The sequence below is a fragment of the Coffea arabica genome, chromosome 3e (assembly GCF_036785885.1).
Source record: "Coffea arabica cultivar ET-39 chromosome 3e, Coffea Arabica ET-39 HiFi, whole genome shotgun sequence".
Classification (NCBI taxonomy): domain Eukaryota; kingdom Viridiplantae; phylum Streptophyta; class Magnoliopsida; order Gentianales; family Rubiaceae; genus Coffea; species Coffea arabica.
In genome coordinates this window covers 31,436,526-31,444,025 of record NC_092315.1, presented here as the reverse complement: position 1 = coordinate 31,444,025, position 7,500 = coordinate 31,436,526, and the positions used below count along the sequence as shown (strand labels likewise).

Here is a 7,500-nt window from a genome sequence, read left to right as displayed (position 1 = left end):
AACTATCAAGAGTAAAGAAGGAATGAAAATATTCCTTTATGATAAATAAAAGCGAGAAAATTCAGGTCAAACCCGAATTTTCTTACTTAACTTTAGGTTAATTTACTTTGACGAAAGGGCGGAAAAATGTCCAAACCCTTTTTTAGTTTAGTTAGGTTTAAGTCTGTCGAGAATAATATTCTACGACTAACAATTCATTTATTTTCAAACCGACCCATTTACTATCTATTATTTGATTGACTAATCCTTTATATTGGAATGGGTGAAGGGTCAAATGACTTGGCAATTCCTCTTGAGGGGATGAATCCAGAGATTTTTGAATCAGAGCTCGGGATTTTTGTTCATCCTTCCCCGTAATAATATCTCGGGGTTTGCAGCGATAACTTGGTATATCTACTATACGACCATTAACTAAAATATGTCTATGGTTAACTAATTGACGAGCTGCAGGAATAGTTGAAGCCATACCCAATCGAAAAAGGATGTTATCCAAACGCATTTCAAGTAATTGTAGTAAAACTTGGCCTGTTGACCCCTTGGCTTTTCCAGCGATACGAACATATTTAAGTAATTGTCGTTCTGTAAGACCATAATGAAAACGCAACTTTTGTTTTTCTTCTAGTCGAATACGATATTGAGATTTTTTTCCCGAACGTAATTGGTTTCTAAGATCATTTCCAGCTCTAGGCTTTTTATTAGTTAGTCCTGGTAAAGCTCCCAGACGGCGTATTTTTTTGAAACGAGGTCCTCGGTAACGCGACATAAAGACTCCTTATTCTTATTTTGCTTATTCTTATTTTGAATGAATTTCATTTTTTTCTATTTTATTTATTAAATTTTTGAAAACCTAAACTAAAACAAAACTGAACTAAATGAAGCGAAGTTTATTGAAATAGCATGCTTGTGTACTATAAAAAAGAATGAGATGAATTGGATAAATATCGACACTCCTTTCTATTTATTTTTCTATTATAGAAAAGGATATCCCCTTCCTGACATAGTTGGAAGTTCTTATTCTTATAACTTAATAAATTATAAATTGATGGCTTTTGGAAAAGGGGGACGACACCCTTTTATTTAATATTCTTTGAGACATTATCAATTACGTAAAAATTTGAATAAATAGGAAAGCCGGCTATCGGAATCGAACCGATGACCATCGCATTACAAATGCGATGCTCTAACCTCTGAGCTAAGCGGGCTCATATAATATCCATTTTATATGGATAGGAATTCCATAAACTATTAGAATCTTAGTTAGTAACTATTACTTCTTATCTATTCATAATCGATATGGATCTAGAAAAGAATAAAATAGAATTTCAAATAAATTATTGAATATTATAGAGCACAACGATTAATATAGCGATATAGAATTTCGATTTTTTTATCACTCGATTAAATTCGAACTATCATCTACTATTAGATAGTAAATAGTACTATTAGATAGTAAATAGTTTTAGTATAGTTAAATTAGTTAAATTTTTCATTTTTGAATTCAAATGACATTTGGAATTCTTTTTTTATACTTCTATATATATTTATATTATTTGATTCTATATCATATATTTCTAATTCTAATTAGGAGTTCTAACTAATGAGACATTCTCCGTTTTCATTCATAAAGATGTAATTAATGTTGTAATGTAAAGTAAATAAATCGTAAAGGCGAAAATTAAGACGACAAAAAAAAAGAATCGACCGTTCAACTATTCAAAATTGCATTGGAAAGCTGACAGGGAGATATATATATCTAAGATATATATTCATCTATATTGAATTGGGGATACAGAAATGATAAAATCATATTGGATTGAACCAAATGGGGGTTTCCTATAGAAGATAGATAAGAAATCAAAAAAAAGAAAACAGTTTTTTAAGATAGGAATCGGTATCTAATGCATTCAACGATTTTAGTATAAAATAAAGGAAAGAAAAAAAGCAACGACATCACAATGAAATTTGAATCTCAAACCAAAAGGAAGGGGATATGGCGAAATCGGTAGACGCTACGGACTTAATTGAATTGAGCCTTGGTATGGAAACCCACTAAGTGATAACTTTCAAATTCAGAGAAACCCTGGAATTAATAAAAAGGGGCAATCCTGAGCCAAATCCCGTTTTCTGAAACCAAAGGAAAGGTTCAGAAAGTGAAAAAAGGATAGGTGCAGAGACTCAACGGAAGCTGTTCTAACAAATGGAGTTGGCTGCGTGAGTAGAGAAATCTTTCCATCTAAAATTCCGAAAGGATAAAGTGAAGGATAAACGTATATACGTATTGAATACTATATTAAATGATTAATGACGACTCAACTGAATCTGTATTTTTTATATAAAAATGGAAGAATTGGTGTGAATAGATTCCACATTGAAGAAAGAATCGAATATTCATTGATCAAATGATTCACTCCATAGTCTGATAGATCTTTTCAAGAATTGATTAATCGGACGAGAATAAAGATAGAGTCCCGTTCTACATGTCAATGTCGGCAACAATGAAATTTATAGTAAGAGGAAAATCCGTCGACTTTAAAAATCGTGAGGGTTCAAGTCCCTCTATCCCCAAAAAACATATTTGATCCCCCAACTATTTATCCTATCCCCCTTTCGTTAGTGGTTCAAAAAACCTTATTCATTTACTCTATTCTCTTAGAAATCGATCTGGACGGAAAAGCCCTTTTCTTATCACAAATCTTGTGTTATTTATGATATACATATAAATGAACATCTTTGAGCAAGAAATACCCATTTGAATGGTTTACAATCGATATAACTATTCATACTGAAACTTACAAAGTACTCTTTTTTAAGATACAAGAAATTCTAGTACCTAGATAAAATTTTGTAATCCCCTTTCCTTCTTTTAATTGACATAGCCCCCCTTTTCTCATAAAATGAGGATGCTACATTGGGACTGGTCGGGATAGCTCAGATGGTAGAGCAGAGGACTGAAAATCCTCGTGTCACCAGTTCAAATCTGGTTCCTGGCACATGATTAATTTGTATAAGTCTCTCTTGTATAAATTAATTGATATGAATCGACATTCATATTTATAGTTTAGATCATAATAAATACATATTGTTTTCCACTTCAGCGAGATATACCCCATCTATTTTATAGATGGGTAGAACTTTTTAGATAAGGTATCTAAAAGAATTAGATTCTATTTCTTCATCTTTTTTATTTCTGCTCTTCTTTTGTTCAAAAAGAATGTTAATACTTCATATATATTCAAAAGACATATTCAAGGGGTTAATTTAATTGGTTGAGATCAAATCTAGAGGAATTGAAATACACAAGAGATACAAATAAATAGAATCCAATATCCTTTAATTTCTTTGTATTTTCGTTCATATTTGATTTCGTCATTCCTACTTACATAACTTTCTAAAACCCTTTAAATAATGTGCGTAGTAGAAAGTCAAAATTCATGATGTAGAAGTTCATCCTCTTTGTTCGTCCCATCTGAGATAAGCATCTTACAAACCAAATAAATGGGATGTAAGAATACCAACGAATCTCTCATTGTCTTTTTTTTTTTTGTTAGCCTATATAGAATTCCCAAATACAAAGGAGACTTCCATTATTCTGGTTAATCTAGAATAGAACGTATAATCCTTGAATATGTGAAATTGTATAAGACGAAATTAGTTTCTTATCCTTCAATGAGCATCTTGTATTTCATAAAAATTGGGAGCAACATAATCCTTGCGTAAGGGCCACCCTATCCAACTTTCAGGCATTAAGATACGTTTCGAGCGTGGATGATTATCATAAGAGATTCCCAACATATCATAAGATTCTCGTTCTTGAAAATCCACACTTTTCCAAACCCAGAAGACAGACGGAATCCTAGGATTCCTCCTTGAGACAAATACTTTTATGCATACCTCTTCTGGTTGATCTACACCATACTCTATTCTCGTAAGATGATATACACTAGCTAACAGCCCGCCGGGTGCTACATCATAGGCGCATTGGGAACGGAGATAATTGTAACCATATACATATAAAATAACAGCAATAGAATGCCAATCCTCGGACTTTATTTGTAAAGTCTCTATTCCTTGGTAATCAAAGCCCAAAGATCTATGAATTAGCCCATGCTTGACTAGCCAAGCAGACAAACGACCCTGCATCTTTTTTATTTCTCCCATATTTTTATTTGTATTAAGTATTTCACCTTTACGATGAAATTTATGAAGATTTTTTTTATTTTGTACAAAGAAATACTGTCTAATTCACCAATTCATGGGAAGAGACTGAACTTTTGTATTTGAAAAATGTTTCAGTAGGTATTTCTGAAGTAAAAGTAGATGCCGGTTGATAAAGGAATCCTTGAATGGTGAAAAATGAGTAGAACTATGCACCGTGCGATTGTATGAAAACTCAACGTGGGGTAAACATTCTTCCCAGGTTCTAATGTTTTTCTAATGATGGCACGCAAGAGTGTAGATAGTGTACGATTGACAATCTCAGTTTGGCCATCAGTTTGTGGGTGACTAGTAGTAGAAAATAGCAATTTGGTACCCAATTTTCCCCACAAAGTTTTCCAAAAGTAATTCAAAAATTTGACATCCCTATCAGAGACAATTGTCCTAGGCATGCCATGCAATCTAATGATTTCTTTGAAAAACAAATCAGCAATGTGCGATGCATCATCTGTTTTGTGACATGGTATAAAATGTGCCATTTTTTAAAATCTGTCAACAACAACAAAGATGCTATCATTTCCCCTCTTTGACCTAGGCAACCCTAAAACAAAATTCATGGAAATGTCGGTCCAAGTTTCCTTAGGTACAGGTAAAGGACTATAAAGGCCATAGGGTTGAAGTTTAGACTTAGTTTTGTGGCAAGTGATGCATTTAGCCACCATTCGTTCCACATCTCGCTTCATCCTTGGCCAATGGAAGTGCTCTTGAAGGATAGCTAAGGTTTTAGCCACGCCAAAGTGTCCCATCAAGCCACCTTCGTGTGCTTCCCTAACAAGTAAAGAGCGAATAGAGCAGTTAGGTATACACAGTCGATTGAGGTAGAAAAGAAATCCATCAAGGATGTAGAATTTACCTTGAGTTGCTGAACTACAAGAGTCATAAATACCTGAGAAATCTGGGTCATTGGTGTATACCTCTTTAACTAATTCAAATCCTAACAACCTTGCATCAAGTTGAGCGAGCAAAGAGTACCGGCATGATAATGCATCAGCAACAACATTAGTTTTTCCCACTTTGTACTTAATCACATAAGGGAAAGTTTCAATAAATGCAATCCACCTAACATGACGCTTATTCAACTTGTATTGTGAGTTAATGTGCTTAAGCGACTCATGGTCAGTGTGTATGACAAATTCCCTTGGTCTCAAGTAATGTTACCATGTTTCTAAAGCACGGATTAAGGAGTACAACTCCTTATCATAAGTGGAATAGTTCAAAGCTGCCCCATTGAGTTTTTCACTAAAGTATGCAATTGGTTTGCCCTCTTGCATTAGAACAGCTCCAATACCCACTCCAGATGCATCACACTCTATTTCAAACATCTTCTCAAAGCATGGCAATGCAAGTAGTGATGCGTGTGTGAATTGATGTTTAAGTATTTGAAAAGCACGTTCTTGTGCATCACCCCACACAAATGGCTCATTTTTCTTAATTACAGCAGTTACAAGTGGGCAATGGTACTAAAATCTTTAACAAATCATCTATAAAAACTAGCAACACCATGGAAGCTGCGTACCTCACCCACCGTGCTTGGAGTAAGCCATTCTCGAATTGCTTTAACCTTCTCCTCATCCACTTTGATTCCTTGTTTACTCACAACAAAGCCTAGGAAGACAAGTTGATCAGTACAAAAGGAGCATTTCTTAAGGTTAGCATAGAGCTTTTCCCTTCGAAGTACATCAAGAACAAGTTTCACATGTTCAACATGCTCATCTAGGCTCCTACTATAAATCAGGATGTCGTCAAAATACACAACTACAAATTTTCCAAGGAATGGACGAAGTACATGGTTCATCAACCTCATGAACGTACTAGGTGCATTAGTTAGTCCAAATGGCATAACTAACCACTCGTACAAGCCATGTTTGGTTTTAAAGGCCGTTTTCCATTCATCCCCCTCTTTCATCCTAATTTGATGATAACCGCTTTTTAGATCAATTTTAGTGAAAATCACTGCACCATATAGCTCATCTAACATATCATCAAGTCTAGGAATAGGGTGACGATATTTTACCATTATTGCATTAACGGCCCTACAGTCAGTGTACATTCGCCAACTTCTATCCTTTTTAGGCACCAAGATGACGGGAACCGCACATGGGTTCAAGCTTGCTCGTGCCCATCCCTTTGTTAGAAACTCTTCGATTTGGCGTTGGAGCTCCTTTGTCTCATCTGGTCCCATTTTGTAGGCTGGTCTGTTAGGAAGTGGGGCACCTGGAACCAAGTCAATTTGATGCTCAAATCCCCTTATTGGTGGTGTCCATTTGGAATCTCATCGGGGAAGACATCCTCATAATCCTGCAAAAGAGAGACAATACTCGATGGTAGAGTGTTAGTAAGATCACTTGTAACAACCAACACCTCTTTGCACAAAAGTACAAAGATGGGTGTATTAACACTCAAAGCTTTTCTTACTACATTGGCTTTTATCAATAGATTTTGCCTTTTCTCTCTCTTTTCAATTTTGGCCGGCTCACCATATGTCTTTTTCCTCTCAATTTTCTCGGCCTTATCATTTTCTGTTGAGCTGTCGGCTTTTTCTATTTTTTTCTTCTCATTCTCAAGCTCACTCTCCTTGATCAGGCTTTCTTAATCTTCACGAACTTGGATAGGAGTGAGTGGCACAAGCACAATCCTCTTCTCGCCTTACTTGAAAGAGTATTTATTGGTAATGCCATCGAATGTAACTCCCTTGTCGAATTGCCATGGTCTCCCCAATAGTATGTGACATGCTTGCATAGGGACCACGTCGCATAACACCACGTCCTCATAATTTCCAATTCGGAAAGGTACTTGGACTTGCTTGGTCACACGAACATCCCCACTATTGTTCAACCATTGCAAATAATAAGGTGTTGGATGTCGTAGAGTGGGTAGTGCTAATTTTTCCACCATCAAGGCACTAGCGACGTTAGCACAACTACCTCCATCTATGATCAAACTACATACCTTGCCTTTGATATAGCAACGGGTGTAGAAAATGTTCTCCCTTTGTGCATGGTCGGCGGCTTTCACTTGGGTTGCTAAGGCTCGCCTGACAACGAGTCCAACTCGTTCATCGACGGGCAATGCTTTCTCTTCTTCCTCAAGGGATGGCAACTCCTCTTTCTCATCTTCATCATCGGTGAGAAACTCACCATTGGGTAAGATGATCATAGTGCGTTGGTTCGGGCATTGGCTAGCAATATGCCCTCGGCCTTGGCATTTGAAGCATCTAGTTTCTCGATTTCGCCCCATGCTCGACTCAATGGCAGTCTTTGGTGTTGCCTTAGACTCCCACTTAGT

The 7,500-nt window shown here is 36.0% G+C and overlaps 2 non-coding genes across 2 annotated transcripts; one reads left to right on the top strand and one right to left on the bottom strand.

Moving 5' to 3' along the window:
- Window positions 1-1,129: 1,129 nt before the first annotated feature.
- On the bottom strand, window positions 1,130-1,202 carry TRNAT-UGU (transfer RNA threonine (anticodon UGU)). Its single transcript has one exon. It is a non-coding gene; the product is annotated as a tRNA-Thr (tRNA).
- A 1,715-nt stretch (window positions 1,203-2,917) lies between these two features.
- On the top strand, window positions 2,918-2,990 carry TRNAF-GAA (transfer RNA phenylalanine (anticodon GAA)). Its single transcript has one exon. It is a non-coding gene; the product is annotated as a tRNA-Phe (tRNA).
- The last annotated feature ends 4,510 nt before the right edge of the window (window positions 2,991-7,500 follow it).